General features: G+C 38.1%; 2 protein-coding genes across 3 annotated transcripts in view; one reads left to right on the forward strand and one right to left on the reverse strand.

The window, feature by feature from the left end:
• The window catches only part of LOC310879883 (uncharacterized protein), a 64,336-nt gene that overhangs the window by 28,158 nt on the left and 18,620 nt on the right, over window positions 1-17,558 (forward strand). The window contains exon 2 of the transcript XR_014571208.1: window positions 4,402-4,458. The gene's annotated coding sequence lies outside the window, so the exon portion shown is untranslated. The remainder of the gene's footprint in view (window positions 1-4,401; window positions 4,459-17,558) is intronic.
• LOC310879881 (uncharacterized protein) overlaps window positions 10,169-17,558 on the reverse strand; it is a 295,028-nt gene continuing 287,638 nt past the window's right edge. The window contains exons 12-13 of one of the 2 annotated variants that reach the window (XR_014571200.1): window positions 13,803-13,889; window positions 12,403-13,189 (exon numbers count right to left, since the gene is read on the reverse strand). The gene's annotated coding sequence lies outside the window, so the exon portion shown is untranslated. Of the gene's footprint in view, window positions 13,890-17,558 lie in introns of both variants that reach the window. The other variant, XR_014571199.1, reaches the window with a different exon arrangement.

Here is a 17,558-nt window from a genome sequence, read left to right on the forward strand (position 1 = left end):
TCTTGTGTAATTTTTCTTAACAGCTCTGAATACCTAAGGAAGCACTGCAGCAGACCATAGGGCCAAGATCTATCTGAGAAACCTGCATGCATCATACGCTTTGTATGATTCCACAACTCATTAAGTCTAATTTATGGCATATGTAATTAGGCACCTTTGAATCGAACCCAGGTCTCTAGAGATAATAACACTTAGAACTTATATAGGGCTTTTCATCTTCAAAGTGCTTTACAAACATTAACTAATTAACAACATAATAAGACATGAAAGGCCAATGTACTTACCCATAGTGCTGGATAGCCTCTGTATAATTCAGATTTTGATGTTTTTAAATTGAAGATCCAATCTGGGTGCACATGGAGAACTTACTTGTGGTCCCTTCCACAATCAGAAAGCATGACTTTCATATCATATATCTGAATTCCCAGAGTATTTCTCTACTATTTATTGCTGAGTCAGAAGAAATAGCTCCTAATATTGAAGGAAGATATGGAAATGAGCAGTCTGTGAGGGTGTTTGAGCTTCCTTGGATTTGAGCCACAGTACTGGGGCCTTATGCAGGAGGGGATTCCCTGAGGGTACACTGCACAAGATTTCTGGTACCACCAAACTCCATATCCTTCCCAAGGTAAACCTAGTAACAATTATACACAGACTCTAGGACTGGCTATCTAGGGGCTGACTATCAGGGACAAAACCTAATTTCAGCCCCAAAATACATTTTTATGGTAAAAGCTACAATGTTTTCCCAGTTCCCTCTGCTCCTCTGAAAAGTGTAAAATATTTAACCTTTTTTTTTTTTTTTTTTTTTAATAACATAGTCCAATTTACACACAGGGCTCTTGAGACAGTGTACATTTGCCATTTGCCTTTTTTTTTTTTTTTTTTTTTTTATCTCCGTGAATGTTTTCTTGGTGGTAGCAATGTTGCAGATGTTATACCAGGTTCCCCTGCTGAACATTACTAATACAGAAAGATGGAGGATAAAATAAAAGGGGAGCAAGTGATATGGGCAGTTTTAGCAGTCAATCCTTCAGACATCAGCCTGTGGCATTGATCATTTTCATAAGCTTGGGATATTGACCACTGTCTGTGTATGTGCTTTGTTTAAACATCACCTGTCCAAAAGCTAAAAAGATAACGCATGTCATGGCAGCATCTCCTGCCCATCTCCTGTCAAAGGCTGCCTCTATCCCCTTGGGGATTCTACTGTGACCAGAAATCAAGAATTTGGAGACCAGTGCAAAAATATACCAAGCACGTGAGAAATATATATATATATATATATATATATATATATATATATACATACACACACACACACCTCCCTAACCCTGTACACTAAAATTCTCAGAAACAAATCCAGGTGATTCTGCAGTAATGGCACAGGTGGAACAGCAAGAGAAACTTAAGAAAATGAAATGTAACATGGATCAGAAAACAATACGTATGTGGAAGCAGCAGGCTTTTGCACTTCCCCACAGACAAACAGTCCAGAACAAATCCTGAAAGGTAACAATCTCATAGTAGTAATGCCTACAAGAGATCTTACCATAAACATAGGGTCTAATTAAAAGCGTTACAATTTTTAAATGCAAATGTAGAATAGAACTGTCAAAATGTTTTATCCCTGAAGTGTGAATGCTAACCTTCCCATACTTATTATATAGCAGTACATTTTAATTTGCCTGGAGCAGAGTTGAATAAAGCAAGCACCACAAACACAATCAAATGGATATTTGAAAGTACTGCTCTTCACAATAGCTGTGCTTCTGAGCAGGGCTTCAAATGTTGATCAATTGATTACCAAAATCAAAGAACACATTTCCCAAATGAGCTTCTGCAAAAGCACTCAATACCACCAGAGAAAAGAACATAAAACTGCACAGAACAGCAGTGTTCTTTAAAATATTTACAAATGCAACTTTTTACTGCTTTCCTGTTCATAGCTTAAATCTGCAAAGATCTAGAGTAAAGAATAAAGCACTTCTGATAAATTAATGGTTTGATTCAGTTTAAGTGTGGCAAATTCAGTTAAACAAAGACAAAAAACAGTTTAAAATGATCCAAAGGTATGCCTTAAATCTTATGGCAAATCAGTCTCTCCACTCAAATGACTTCTGAGCCTTTTAGAAAACTATAGCGAAATATATAAAACATTCTCTAATTGCAAACTGTGTGAATATTCTTACTTCATAAAACACGCTTATTGATTTTTTTTCTCCTTATCTCTAAGACAGATCTATTCATGCTTATCTGTCCCTTTCAAATTTTCTCTCCTCCCACTATTGCTGGTAAGAGGTACACTAGATGGTCCTTATACGAGTGAATAAAGGTGAGATATTTGGCCTGTTTCTGACCTTGCCTCAGTTACTATTTGCTCAGCAGAGGCCTCTGTTGAGCTAACTACAGTTTGCGAGAGCACTCATGGGTATTCTACAGCTCCTCCCCTCACGGGGACAGCTGTTTTCTGGACTGACTAATTATTAGCTGTAACTATCAGTGTCTAGTCCATCTGCCATCTCCAGTGAGCTGGTTTCTTCTGCTGTCCTGATGATGTACTTCTATTGTTTTCTTTGTCATAAATGTCAATGAACTCCTGAGAATAACTACCCACCAAATACACCTGGTTTTCATTTAGTGACTTTAACCTGAAAAAAACAGGACTGAAAAAGGAAAACTAATTTCCAAGCTGACATGAACCTATTACTTACATGAGCTTCCATACGTTTTATCCTTCCTTCTAAATGCAGGTTGATGTCTTGCACCATCTCTCACAGTAGCCTTGTCTGTTGTGCTGTGCCATCCTCACCATGAAAAAAATCTGAGCTGGGGTGCAGCTTTGGCAATATGTATAGAGCAAAATTCAGAGTTGTTCACAAATAAGTAAGCTCTCAGCACCCTTGCCTTTCATCACCCATCTCAATAGGAGGCATTTGTCCTCAAGAACACAATGGGATTTTGACCCCACTGTGCAACTGTTGTCCTAGTCTGGAAATTGTGAGGGAGTGCTGGGAGGATCAAACCTATTTTGTTGATTGAAATGAACAATTCGCTTAGAAACAGCTTAAAATACAAATTAAAAAGCCTCTACCTTCTGAGCTTCTGAGAGTTGATACTGTGGTTCTGCCTCTGTTTGGATGCAGAATTTATAGCCTTTAATCTTTCCCATTGCCCACTGTTTCATTAAAAGAAAAACAAAACAAAACAAAACAAAACAAAACAAATCACACTTGTACTAACTCTTAGAGTATCAGAGAACACACTGCCCACAGATTTTTCCTCTTTTCTACACAAATACCTTTCTGGAACATGCCTCTGTGTTGAAATCCTCTTGCGTAAGCAGCAAGTACTCCAGGATTTATCACATCATAAGTAAGTTAAGAAGTATTTAGCCTGGTGACAATTAGGCAGTTGACTCTCTACCTATACCCTTCATCTCCAGTTTGGAAAAGCAGCATTGTTGGAGGAACCTGACATGAAAAAAAAAAAAAAAAAGAAGAAAAAAAGACAAATGGTTACTAGCGAGAGTTGATAGAGGAGCCAGAAACACAGGAGACCAACAACTGTAGGGCAGGAATCTTTTTTTTCTTCTATTTTTGCAGATAATTTCAGCTGAGCTGTGTGCCACTTCAACAAAACAGGATTTATCCCCTGTTGCATTACGGCAAGGAAAGCGTGCAGTGATCACACAGATAACACAGGAAACTTCCCACCATTTTGTATTTTCATTTGTGTGCCAGGGGAGATGTCACAACTCCTGTCCCTCACTGGTATTTGCTGTCTTTGCCCAGATGCTCACCAGGAACACCCACTCTTTCAGCAGCAGCTGGGTCAGATAAGGAACTTTTTATTCTATACTGTCCTCCCTTCAGCAGTTAATGAGAGAATTTGGGTGGTAAGGCCAGGGACATTTTTCTTCCAGCGCTGTCATTCCCAAACTGCACACAGACCTGTCTTCCCCTCCGTTTGGTCCCGCACTACTGTATCTTATCATCCTTCAGTATCTCAGGCACTAGGACATACTGGGAGACTCATTGTTCACTTACTCTTTGGAGGAACCAGGAACAATTCTGCCTCTGGATCTTATATTTATTTAGGTGTGATAATCACATGAGTATCCTTAGTCTCACTACAGGTGATAAATGATATTGTTAATTCCATTTTACAAATGGAGAATTGAGGCACAGAGGCTTGGACAGGAGACTGGACACCTATCTCAGTTTTCCTGTTAAACTCTTCAATGTTCATTCATTCAAACATTTCTGCTTTTTTGCTATAAATTATTTGTATAATGGGAAAAACAAAAGCATCAAAGCTAAAACCAACTCACCAAAAACAATTAAATAAAAGTATTTGAATGGATAATGACATTTCTTCTTCAATATGACTGTCTTTCAGTACAATGAGGCAAGATGAGGTTCTTCCTGTGCTAGCAGACAGCTGTAACTCTGCAAGGTAAGTGAAGTGCTAATATTGATCGCACAAGATGGAACAGGCTACATAGGCAATTGGTCAGGCAAAGCAGTGATGGCAACACATGGGGTATTATGGATGGTTGAAGTAGCAAAGGATATCTATCTTTCTGTCTATCTACCTATTTTCTAGGATGTCTATCATCATCGAACTTAGCTATCAAGGTACAATGGTAGCACTTAATCATCGATAGATAAATACTGCCTATGCCATTAATTGGGGATTGTGTCAGATTTTCCTTGTTTGTACCTTTGCTGCCTTTTTTTTTTTTTTTTCCTCCACAGTTGTGAGATGGTAGCATTTTCTCACAGCCTATATGTGTTCATTTGGGACTTGTGTCAGTGGCAACAGCATAGCTCTGTGTGTCTGCCAGAGCTTGTTCAACTGAGCTCCTTCCCAGGAAAAGAAAATAGCCAACTGATGAGACTTCTAACAAAATTTCAAACCCAGCGTCATCATAATATCTGAAATATCATTTGGAAGCAGCAGCAGTGTGACCAGCCTGTGCACCTGCCCCTTCATTTGCAGTCAGAAGTAGCTGAAGAGTATGGAGGGGTTTTCCCAAGCAATACCTGATGGGAAACCACAACCCCTGTTGCTGTATTTTCTCTATATTTAGTATGCAGCAAGAGCCTGCAACAGTGTAGAGCTGTGTGTTTGCTGGTATTTTTCTTGTTCAAAGCTTTTGAGAACCCTTTACTGAAGCATATAATGCTGCCTTGAAATTGGCTTCTAAACCACATTTTGAGAAGAAGAAACACAGGCACTTGGCTGTGTGTTTCTGCTCTGTGCCATGGCTCACTGGAATCAGAAGTGCACCCCATCGCCCCCCTCCTCACCTCCTTGCAGCTCTACTCTCGTCAGCCTGTCTCTGATCACTGGATTCCTCTCTAATACAACAGCTTCCCTCTCCTTTTATTCTTATTTTTTACATTACTAGTTATGAACTCTGGTATATAGAATTCCCCCTTTCACTTCTGCAATTTAGTCTCTTCTATGGTTTTAAACTCTTAGGAGAATTCATTTATGGTTACAGAGTTTTACTTTAAAACCAGTCTTCCGAGGGCAGTATTGGGAGTGATCACTGTGCCTCTTGTTTTTATCTGCAGTATTGCAAAAGGAGAGCCAGATAGTCTAAATTAGGTGATGGAGCTTTTGCCTTGACATTTGGGAGGTTAAATTTTGCCCGTGACTGTCAACCTCTGAGAAGAGGAGATGGCATTTGGAGTAATCCAAAACTCCTGCAGAGTTACATTACTGTGGCAGCCAGACCAGAGTAAATCTAGTCTGAAGATCTATTGGTTCAATTACCGCTTGGGGTCAGGACATGCCATAAATTATTAGATATGCAAATGGAAAACTCTGACTGTTGATGAAAGGAAGATGGATGGATTTCTTAAATACTCATAATCACTGCTAAGACTGACTATAGATTGATGTATAGCCATTTGCCTGTAAAAGATTTCTGTTTCATTCTTAGGTTTTACCTGCGTGCAGGTAAAATATCTTTTTATTTTACTTGTGTGTGATATTTTAAAAATAAGCTTAGGAAGTCATTTGGAGGTCTGTTTCGAACTGCTTCTGCAACACCCCATAATTTTTACAACTAGATTGAGAGAACTTTGGAAAATGCTAATTCTCATTCTGTCTTCACTTACCACAGTGTAAATCTGAAATGCTGCACCATATTCAGTGGGGACACACTGATAATGTTTCAGGGAGAAGAATCAAATCCTTTCCTCTTTGGAGGTAAAGTGGGCAAAGAATTGCACAGAGCAAACTCAGGTTTGTGAATTTGCTGCAGAGTGAAGGACTATTGGTATGTGATAAACATCACTTTATCACAACATGAACTCTGTGGTGCTTCAAGAGCAAACCAAGAAATTTTTGTGGGTAGAAAAATGAAAATATAATGTATTACACCTGTTTTTGGTGTCACTTGAACACATTATTTATGGTCTTATTTCCCAGTGTGATTAAATTTGGAAGAATTTGACCCCTACCTCTGTCATGTAGAAAGTCTGCTACATCTATAAAAACTTGTTGAATTTCTCTTGTGGATTATCTCTTTTGGGAGAGGAGGTTTTACTACATGTAAGACAGAACGATTATGAGTGTGAGAATAACATATGCTATTCAACGCCACCTGCTGCTGCAAGGGAAAATATATTCCCAGATGCACCTTGACTGAGCAGAAACAGATGCAGAACTATAGGAAAACTTGTTCTAGTTGATAGAAAGCTTGCTTTGCTGAAATATATCGCAGTGCATGAGGGAATACACTTTCCCAAGACTGATGCTAACTTTTTCCAAGCAGTCTGTGAAAGCCAACAATGTTTCTAAAGGCTACAAAGCATTCCTCCATTGGATGGTAGTTTCTAAACAGTTTTCACTTTTGTCCCTCTAGATAAAATATACTACAGACTTTCTCAAGGTTCCCATTCACTTCCTAAATCCATTGCCCATTGCTGTTGTTATTATTATTATTATTGGAGAAAAAAAAAAAATCTTACATGGTTGGGGATGACATCTAAACTGTAAATTGCGAGTTACTAAGGAATTCTCAAAGAAGAGTTCATAGATTTGTTCATATATTGCAGTTTCCATAAGAGAAAAAATATGTTAGGAAATATATTAATTTGCCCAAGATGAGGTTATACAAAAGTAAAGTTGTGAAGGAAACAAGACTAGGATTAAGGCATGATTACTGAGCTACCTGCAGTTAGAGACATGCATTTTTATGAGAGACATGCACTTTTATGAAACAATAGATAGAAAGTCTCAGGATTGGCATACTTTTATGTACTAGAAAAATCAAAAGCCAAAATCAAATGGAAGCATGAAGAATCCACAATGCCTGAAGGAGGCCTAGCCTGTGCTCTTAGGAGAGATTTCCAATCACATCTCCAAAATGATGTCCTCACCTTTGAATGAGTGCATCTGCAAATCCTTGCTGAATGCCATACTTAGGTTATTATACTTGAGACTTTCCTATGGAAAAATAACACGTTTATGGAGTTTAGAAGCTTATTCTGAACACTTCATTATAGAGTCCTCTTATTATCTAACATTCATCATTGGCTATCTTCATTTTAGATTACAGAGAGCAGAATATTTAATTAAATACAAATGTACCTGCTCTGGTTTACTTTCTTTTGTAGCAGCAAGCTGGATTCTTGGTTAGTATTAACCAGTTCAGTTCCTCTGATCTGCAACTGAGAAAATGGTTTTATGTTTAAATTGGTTAAGAAGTTTTGCTCTGTTAAAAAAAAAAAAAATAGTAAGTTTGTAGAACCTATTCACTGCAGATGAATAACATAACCAGGCTGAAAAGGAACATGATGGAGGCAAAATTTCTGTACAGTCACATAAGTAGAAAATGTTTTATGCACAAGTAAAATTGCTGGTATGATTGGTTTTCTTGTGATGTACTCTACCAACTTTAATCTTAAACATTTATACAGATTCTCTGTTGTATTATAGTAAAGGACCTTTTAAAAGAGCTGTGAAATAGACCCAGTACCTTCAGTAAACATACCAGAACCACTATTTGCCCCTTTACCCTTCTTTTCTTCCCTCTTTCCCCACTTTCAACTACACTCCATTTCAGGATCATAAAAAACTCTTTCCTGGCCAAGTATTTGGTGTCTGGATCAAGTATGCATGTTCAAGTCAAAAATTATTGTAGCTAACTTATTTGAGGAAAAAAATCAGTTTGTATGAATGAGTATAGGAGCCACCAGAGACAATGGAATAAAAGCTATTTCCTTGAACCTGCTGCTACGACATTGCAGCTCACCACTTGTACCTTTTAAGTTCGAGAAAGCCAACAATGTTGTGTGAGTGAGCGGTGTGCGTGATGTTTGAACTGTGATTGTTTGATTCTAGCCCGACACCAATCTAACCTGGAAACAACTCCTCAAAGCCAACAGAACCATGTACGCAGAGAATGAGATAAATGAGATTGAAAACTCAGACTTTAAATCCTTCCCTATACAATTCTGGCAGCCATTTAAGGTTTGTAGGGAGGCAACAAGAAAACAAGAAACAACCTAATATTCATAACTCCTGTGTGAAAACACTAATAATAGTGAAAAGGATGCTTCACTTCAAATTTAATGTTATGACTTTTTTTTTTTTTTTATCTTGATGATCATGATCTTATTGTACTCTAAACCAATCACAAAATGATCAAACTTCAACTACCTCTCCACTGACCGGATTTCTGCAATGTATTCTGAAGTGGAAGAAATTTGAGAAAAACAACTGAAACACAGCAGAAAACCAAGCAAACTACAAACACTAATGACTACTGTCTCTTACTTTACGCTGTAAAAAAATCATGTATGTACATATGCTTGACATAATTTGTAAAAGAGCAACCAAGCAAAAATCCACCTTGGGAAAGTGAAGAACTTAATGAACTGTATTTCTGCTCAACTTCTAGACAAAAAGCAAGCATGAATTCTCCTTAATGTTGTTCAAATCCTCAGCAAATTAATAAGCACAGTCACTTGGTATCATCTTTGTGTCTGTTTCTGTAGGTAGGCAGGTTTTGGGGAAGAATAATGATAACTTCACAGAAATGTTGCTTTAAATTTTTAAAGAAAGATACCATAGGAGCTCCACAACATATTGGTATATTTAATATTCTTTATTTCTATAACCCCCAGCTCCCTCTTGTGTCACTTGTTTAATAGATATGAATTAGATTTACTATATATGTAAATGTTTAACTGATGTTTTGCAACATAATACAGCTTATTGATCAGGTGGTAAATATTTTTAAGTTATGTAATCATGAATGTTTCTTGCTTATTTTCATGCAATAGCACGATGAACTCATTCTCCCAACTTTTGTCTCTTTCTAGCACAGAGGTTTTTTTTAGATTGTGTTCAGAAATGGGCATTTTTTACAGCTCATTCAAAGTACATTTTATCACCTGGCCCCCTCCACTCGGTTTGCTTATAGCCAATGACAAAATAATTATAATATATTGAATGCACTACTACTTATTTTATTGCTTGTTGCTTTATTGCCTTCCTACAAAGTTTGTAGTTAAAACAATTTTTACAGCTTTAAAGAACTGAAATGAATTAATATTTCTAGAACTTAAGCCAGAAGTAACCGTATTTTCAGCAGCTGAATTTTCATTAAAATTTACAAAAGACCTCTGCCTTCACTGATTTATTGTTGCACTAGGTAAAACTACACACAGTATATAAAATACTGTGTTACTCCACTTGTAGTTTGATCAAACATGTTATCAGTGATTGCAAGTACATTTTATAACCCTAGCTGCTGAATCGAAAAAAAGGTGATACAAGCATCAATCTCCAGGATAAAATCAGAGCACTTTCTACCACAGTTTGACCTTAGTGATGACTTTGGATAGTCTTACTTGTCTAAGTCCTTGCAACAATTACCAAGGGACGGTTACAAAATGCAGCTTTAATGGTGCAGGCTGGAATTACTAGCAGCATCAAAGACTTAAACACTAACCCCAGAGATTTCCAAGCAGAGAAAGAATTTGAGCAAACTCTGATGCCACTGTAGGAATGAAATGGAAGAGGGCTGCAGGCACCAGCCCCAGACTTTATGTGTGTTCTTTATTGTCTGCATCCCTGAACTCTGCAGTGTCATTAGCAAATACAAAATGCTATAAATAAAAAAAAAAAAAAAACAGCTTCAGATAACTAAGACCACAAGATACAGTTGACTCCAGGTATAGCTGCCAAATCTTATTTATAGCGTGAGGAGACACAGTTAATTACAGGCCACAAAAATGTTAATTTCTGTCATAACACAAGTTACAGTCTAAGAATGAAAAAGCTTATTTTTGGACTGAAATTTTTTCTCCTAATAAAACCTCCGTTAATTTGAAATCCTCTCTCATTCTAGTAGACTACAGGATAGGCAAAGAAAGGACAGATAATTGTGACTTACCGATCTATTTAGTAGTTCTAAATACAATAATCTTCAAACTCAAATAATAATAATAATAAAATAAAAAAAAAACCCACATTTTTTGGCAAGGCAAAGTTTTGAAGGTAGGAAAGAATCAGAGGCAAAGATCATAGAAGACTATTTGAGCAATGGCAGTTGTATCTGCTTATAAGTAACATTAAATAATTTTCCAATTAGTATAAGATTTAGAAAACATTCAGTCCTGGTGACCCAGAAAGTGAATATAAAATGCATCTTACGAACAAACCTAATCCCTCTCCACTGCGAAACAATCACCAATCATTAAAACTGTTCTAAAGTACATTGGATAATTAATAAGATAAACATTATGCACAGGAGGAAGTTGATTATATTACATATAATCAGACATCGGTCACTCCACAAATTGTAATTTATTTTCCCTTAATTTGCATTTATTATCTAAGGTATTTCAGGGACTGTAAAATAACATGAAGCGAGCAGTTACAAAGATGACACATTTAACTTCAAAACTATGCTTCAAGCTTTCAAAAATAAATTACATACAATTTCAGGAAATAACACACCATTCCCATGCAACCTGTAATTGTTGCTGCAAAAATGGTAAACTCATTTTTGGAAGGTAAATACCACAATTTAGGGCAACAGCATTCATTTAGCAGGTCTTACAGTGATACGTGAAATAGTATGGTAATTTGCATGGATATTGCAATCTAAGTTTATATATGGAGTCTACTTGGTTAAAAAGGTCATACAGCTGTAACTTTATAAGAACAAACTGGCAGAGTGGTTATAGTTAATATCCACCTCCTACTGCAGATCAGAAAATCTCTTCAGTGAAATGGGAAGGGCTGTGGTCTTCTATAGCTTGCATTCAACATCACAACTACTACTTTTATTTTTTATTTTTTGGCTGGGGGGAAGAGGGGGAACTGCTTGTGAATTTGAGACTCCTTAGTTTACAACCCCTATGTATATGAACATTGCTAAAATTTCAGCTTCTAGGTCAGTACTGAGCTTTCTAAGTCCTTAACAAACATCTTTTTGTATCCCTTCATGTCAGATTTAATTGTACATGGTGAAAGGAAACCCTAATCAGGATTCAAGAGAAGTACTCTAAGACATGTATCTTCCCAACCTGAACTATCCTGTGATCCTGTGAAAGCTTACGAGGAAAAAAGCAAGTTTTCATCACATTTAAAATCCCCCCCCAAAATTACATAATTAAAAATTCTTATTCTTGACTATTGTGTGGCATTTACACAACAGTCGTACAACAGTGAGGTGCAATGAAGGAAGTGGTCACTTCCCAAAGATCTCATTCCTTTCAGAATCTGTCCCTGGAGGACAATATTTGAAACATGGTATTAAAACATACACGGCTTTTACAAAATCATTTCACAGCCTATCAAAAAGATCTGTTTTCTGTTCTGCGATTTCCCCACACATTCCCAGTGTCTTTCACTCCACTTGCTCACCTCCATATCTTGCCCACCACCACCAGTTCCATCAGGAATATTTGTGGGGGTTCAGAGAAAAATAAATAAAGCATACTGAGCTGCTGTACAATAACTTGCACCACTTCTTTTAAGTAGAAACCCAACTAATATAACTCTGGTTTTACCAGTCTGCTGCACTAATACCAAGTAGGGACCTTACTGAAAAAAGCCCACAGCAAAGATCAAGACAAGCAGCTGAAAAGCTACCTGGAGTTACCGAGCCCTTCTGGTGTACTGACATCAGGACAAACCACAACGGAGTCACGGCTCTTACTTCTTTGAAAGATGATGTCTGCCCCAGGACCACTTCCATCTGGAAACTGTTTGGGGTTCTACAGTAAGTTACCATTAGGTCCACGCTGCATGTAAGCATCTCTGTACATCTTCAACTGGACACTAAAAGGAAACTCTACACCCATTAAAGTCAATACAAGTTTCCTTTTTTTTTTTTTAAACCCCCCCACAAAGATGCTTTAATGTCACCCAGAGGGACAAGTTCTGTACATGCATCTCAGGTCCACGTTTGACCTGCAGAACACAGACTCTTTGCAACTGAGATCACTTTTAATTTGTTCTTGTGTGGTCCTGTCTAAACAACATAACACAATTCAGACTGAACTATTTGTTAGAAAGTCTTTATCTGTCACGTGTAAAGTGTTAAAAGAAAGTATTTTCATAGATGAAATACATTTTCATCTCTAACTACAGATATTTAAGAACATTTCCCCACAAAATGGATTAGAATCTTTGAATGAAAGGCTTTATAAAAATGTAAATGCACTCTACAATAATTACAGTGACAATAGATCTTGTTTTCAGCAGTCTTACGAGCACGTAGGCTTTCAGCACTGCATTTGTAGCAGTGGTGGTTATACAGCCACGCTGGTTTGCGCAACAGTTTAAAGACAAACGGGAAAGCAAGGTCTTTGACTGGAGAAGCTGACAATTTAAATAAGGCTGACAATTTACAGAAAGTTGACAACAGTGTTGTTCAGTGGGTAGGAAGGGCAACAGCAAACAAGCAGCAAGAGAAAGTGATCTTGTGAGAGCATTATTTTGAAGGAATCCAGATGAGCACACTGTTGCAATACTTTGGGGTTGGTTTATTTGCTTTTTAATTTGAGGAGTGCCAAATTTGGGTGTGACTCCCCAGAAATCAGCAACTTGATGCAAAACTTTTGGCTTGGAACAGAAGACAGAACAGAGGGAGGGCAGGCGGTGGGGAAGGACCTGGAATAGCAGCATTTTCTCCCAGGTTTGGGTGCATCTGTAATACATCAAAACATCCCAAATAAAGTGCTGTTGGTGCGCATTTGGGCAGATGTCAGAGATGGTCAGGAATTGGAGCAGTACAACTAAACACTATCTAAATGAAATCTCATACAATGTTTGTGACAGCCTTTTAGAGAATCATAGTTCATATTTCTTAGGGAGCCAGTTTGGGGTGGCTGCTGCTTATGTAGGGAGTTGTTCTTACAATTTCCTGCAGGTCCAGGATTGAAATGATCCGCTGCAGTGAATTCACAAGCTTAGCATTTGTTGCTCCTGTGACTAAAGGTTAAAGTTTCATTGGTTGACTGAATCAAGATCACCAGTTGCCCATTACTTATTTTTGTGGTCTTACTCATGTTTGATTTCAGCAGATTTTGAGTAATCTCAGTCTCTGAATGTTAAACTAATGCCACATATGCAAAAGATTAAGTTTTGTCACTGCAAAACAAAGCAATTTCATGAATAATTTTCTTTTGTGGGTGACTGGGTCAGTGAGAGCTCTTTCAGCCAGCACAGGCAGTGTCTGGCTGTAAACACACTGGACGGCCGTCCAGCCCACGTGAGCACAGCGGAGGAAGGAATATAGCCCCTGGTGGTGTTGAACAAACCTGTGCCATTGGGGTTATGGCTCCTTTTGGCATGGATGGCTGCATGCAGCAGCTCTGACCACACGTGGTGCTGGTCAAGGGCTGTTCCTGATGGAGATGAACACAGAGAAAGAACGTTAAGGCTTTTAGGGAGAAGAGGTAATAAAGGCTGTTTGGATGACTGGCCTGTTTGAACTCACAGCCAAAAGACAGAGTCTTTTAGTACAATTTCTTTAAAGGATTTTCTAATCCAGGTGCTCAATAACACACCACAAAGCTTTGCTTTCCATTAAATACTCCACAAGATTTGAATGAAGGTGTCTTTTATATATTTGCCCAAAAGCAAGAGTAAAAACCTGCAATTCTTTAAATTGATATGCTATTGTGTGGCTGTGCTCCTACCCAGAGCAACTAATTGCATAATTTAGCCATAAAACCAACCTAAACAATGTCGTTCTGTTGAAAGTTCACCTTTCTGTCAAGTTGGCAGCGAGCTAACCCTAATAATTTGAACCTGTGTTTGCAAAGCTGTGCCTGAGCCCTGGCACACAGCGCAGCTGTGTGGGACGCAGGGTGAAAGCGTTAACCAGGGATGTTCCATCTGAGAGCACAGGGCTGCCACTTCCCTGCTGAACTCTAAACTTACTATGCAAATGCCAAACTGAGATGCACTAAACTTTTCTCCTGAAAATAGCGTGAGGCCACGCTAGTTCCAAGCAGGCAAAGACTGAGAGTCACTGAGGATGAGGAGGTGCAGCACAGGAGCCAGGAAGTAAGGCTGAAAGGCAGAGGGAGCAGGCGATTTCTCTTTGTTATCAAGTGAAATGACTCCACAAATATGACAATAAATCACTGCAGGAATCAATCTGAGTGGAGGCAACTGCTCCATGCTGATAATGCATCAATCAATATTTAATGTTTACACTTTAATTAATCTGCACGTAGGAAGCATTCTTTCAGTGACAAAAAAGTGATGAGAAATAAAACACCTTTTATATCAAACAGCAGTGAATGGCTGCCTATCTGTTAGGCTTTGATTGGGCCCTCAATTGATCATCACAACCTTTTTCGATTGCTCTGGTGTAACAATGTCACATTTGGGTATAAAACAAACACTGGGGCCGTGAAGGAGGGAGGGGGAGCTTCTGAATCTGCTTTTGAATGATTACAACTTAATCAGAACAAAGAAAGACTGATAGCAAAGTATGAATTCTTTGGAAACACTGGGCAGAAGGCAAATAAAGTATTTTTCAACATCTGCATCAATGACACCTATCTGAACAGATTTCTACCATGTCTTACAATTATTAGTACCTACTAAGGCTTTGTACAGAAAGACAATTCAGATGTTGACTGGCAAAACTGCCTTTCCTTATCGGAGCTACCAGCGGAGCTCCACGATCAGCTTGTTTTGCTGATACTCTGCCTGGCAGCAGAGCACTAGGTGCAGTATGGACGCAGGGGAAGGCACCAATCCTGCTGCAGAGTTTTTTTCCTCAGTGCTCTGTTTAACCCTTGTAAACTTGAGTTTCTTCTTTTTTAAAGGGCCTGATTCATTGTTCATTGATGTCAACTGAATGACTTCTATTGACTTCAGTGGGCATTGCATTAGTCCATAGATGAATGGTATTGAAAGCACAGTGATGAAAGACAAATGAAAAGACAGTGATGCTAGACCAGTAACGTTCAAATATCTCTTTTAAAAAAATGAATCTACAACAATATATTCTCCACATATAACTAAAAGCTTCCTAGGCTTATTTTTAAAATAATTGCTTGAAATGTAAATACTTTTCATATAATAAATACAGTATTATTTATCTCAAGGATACACAGAGCTTTGCTTTTTAGAGCTTAGCTGAATTTAAATAAGAGATCTGAATTTGGTTACAAAACTGCCATAAATTTAAGCAGGGCGGAACCCCGAGACATTTTACTGTATTTTGTATGTTATTTTAAAGTTATTTTACATGCCCAGTCATAAAGTTAGGCTCATGTAAAGGACATATTCAAGGGTAATTTGTTTTAAGATTTTAAGGAAAAATAATTGCAATGTAGGTTCTTTTCACTGAAGAACTTTTTCTGTTTTGCCAGTCAACTAATAGGAGGATTCTACCTAAGATCTAGTGACAACAAATTGCTGAAATGCCTGCCCTGATTTGCAGCTTCCTAGCTTGGGGTGTTGCAATTGCTGGTTCAGGCAATACTTGAGCAAAAATGGAAGTAATATTAAGGTATAAATTCATATACTAGAAAAATTTGAAAACACTAATCCTCAATCCTATATAAAAAAAAAAATAAAAAAATCACTGAGATTGGTGGTGTTTTTCTATGATTCACAAAGGTTTTCAGGCTATTCCAAAAGCCTAAGGCACTCAGAAACACAGTCCTAGGACTGGTGGCAGTTTGACTACCAAGACTCTGAACTAGCAAAGTTAAAGCATGAATGACATCAGAAGACTTCCATTTTCTGGTCAAAAAGCTTTGAAATATAGTAGCATATGAAAACTGGGGGAAGTGTTCATAGAGGAAATGAAAGAAGATGAATATGACATTTAAAATGCAATGATAGAACAATTCCCCAGAACTAAAACAAGCCTTTTTACTTCCAGTGTTTACTTATCATTCCCACATACATTTTTTTCCATGGAACTTTGTATTTAAATAAAGAAAAAACTAAGATTTCATTAGCTCCGTAAAAATGCAGCCAATGCATTTTCCCTAAAATCCATAAATAGCTTTTCAGCAGATTTTATTAACATACACACATACATCCACACAAAGAGTTGAGTCTGCAGTTTATCTTTTCCATAAAACCTTCTTCCCCCTTCTGTGCAAATCAGATGAACAAGCTAAAAAAAAGGGCAAAGTCAAAGGACAGGAATGCCCTATTGTAATGCATGATCAACTACAAATATTTATAGAAAAGATGAAAACACTACTATGTGCACATCAAGATCACCCTAGGACAGCTTTAACATGCAGAGTTAATGTTTATGGAACAAGACTGACTTACTGAATGTGAAATCTTGATTTCCCTCATATGCACCCAAAGTAAATTCACCAAAAAAGAATATTACATGATCGAATCCTGAGGGGACAACGCAAAGCACTTAATGCTGTCACTGGCAGGCAGAAAAATAATCACAGTTGTATTTTCTGATGATTTTATTCTCTAGTGGCATAGAGGTTCTTACCGCACCCAAGTGGAATAGCAGTCCAACCTGGAAGACCAAATCCTGGCCCCTGTGGGCCTCAGCTGCTTTGGAGCCCCAGTGAGCAGTGTAGTTTGGTCTCCAGCAGCAATCCTGACACGCAGGGTCCCTTACTGCAGCTTTAAAGTCCCTTTAGCTGACCTTCTGAGAGCAGGACTCCATAAGGGGCTTTGCTATGTTCTGAAATCGTCTCAGCTGGCAGAGACCATGTTGCCCAGTGTTGGACGCAGCCAGCAGGGCTGCAGTGTGCACCCACATCTAGTCACAGTCCCGAGCTGCAAAGCCCAACCACTAGAGCACTGTCCCAGCTTCCCTCCGGCTGCAGTTGATGCCATTAGCCTAAAACTTCCACCTCGCTTGCACAAGAAGCAGCCAGTGGAGTCTAAGAGTACTGGTTCCTATCTGGCATCAGGGCTCAGGCTACCTTTCCACTTCAGCCTTGTCACAGCTGTCTGCTGAATTTAATTAAAAAAAAAAAAGAGAGAGAGAGAAGAGACTGAAGTGTACTAAAAAAAAAATGGAAGACTAATAATTCATTAACCTGACAAACGAAATGTAAGTC

The sequence above is a fragment of the Anser anser genome (assembly GCF_964211835.1).
Source record: "Anser anser genome assembly, chromosome: 11".
Taxonomy (NCBI): domain Eukaryota; kingdom Metazoa; phylum Chordata; class Aves; order Anseriformes; family Anatidae; genus Anser; species Anser anser.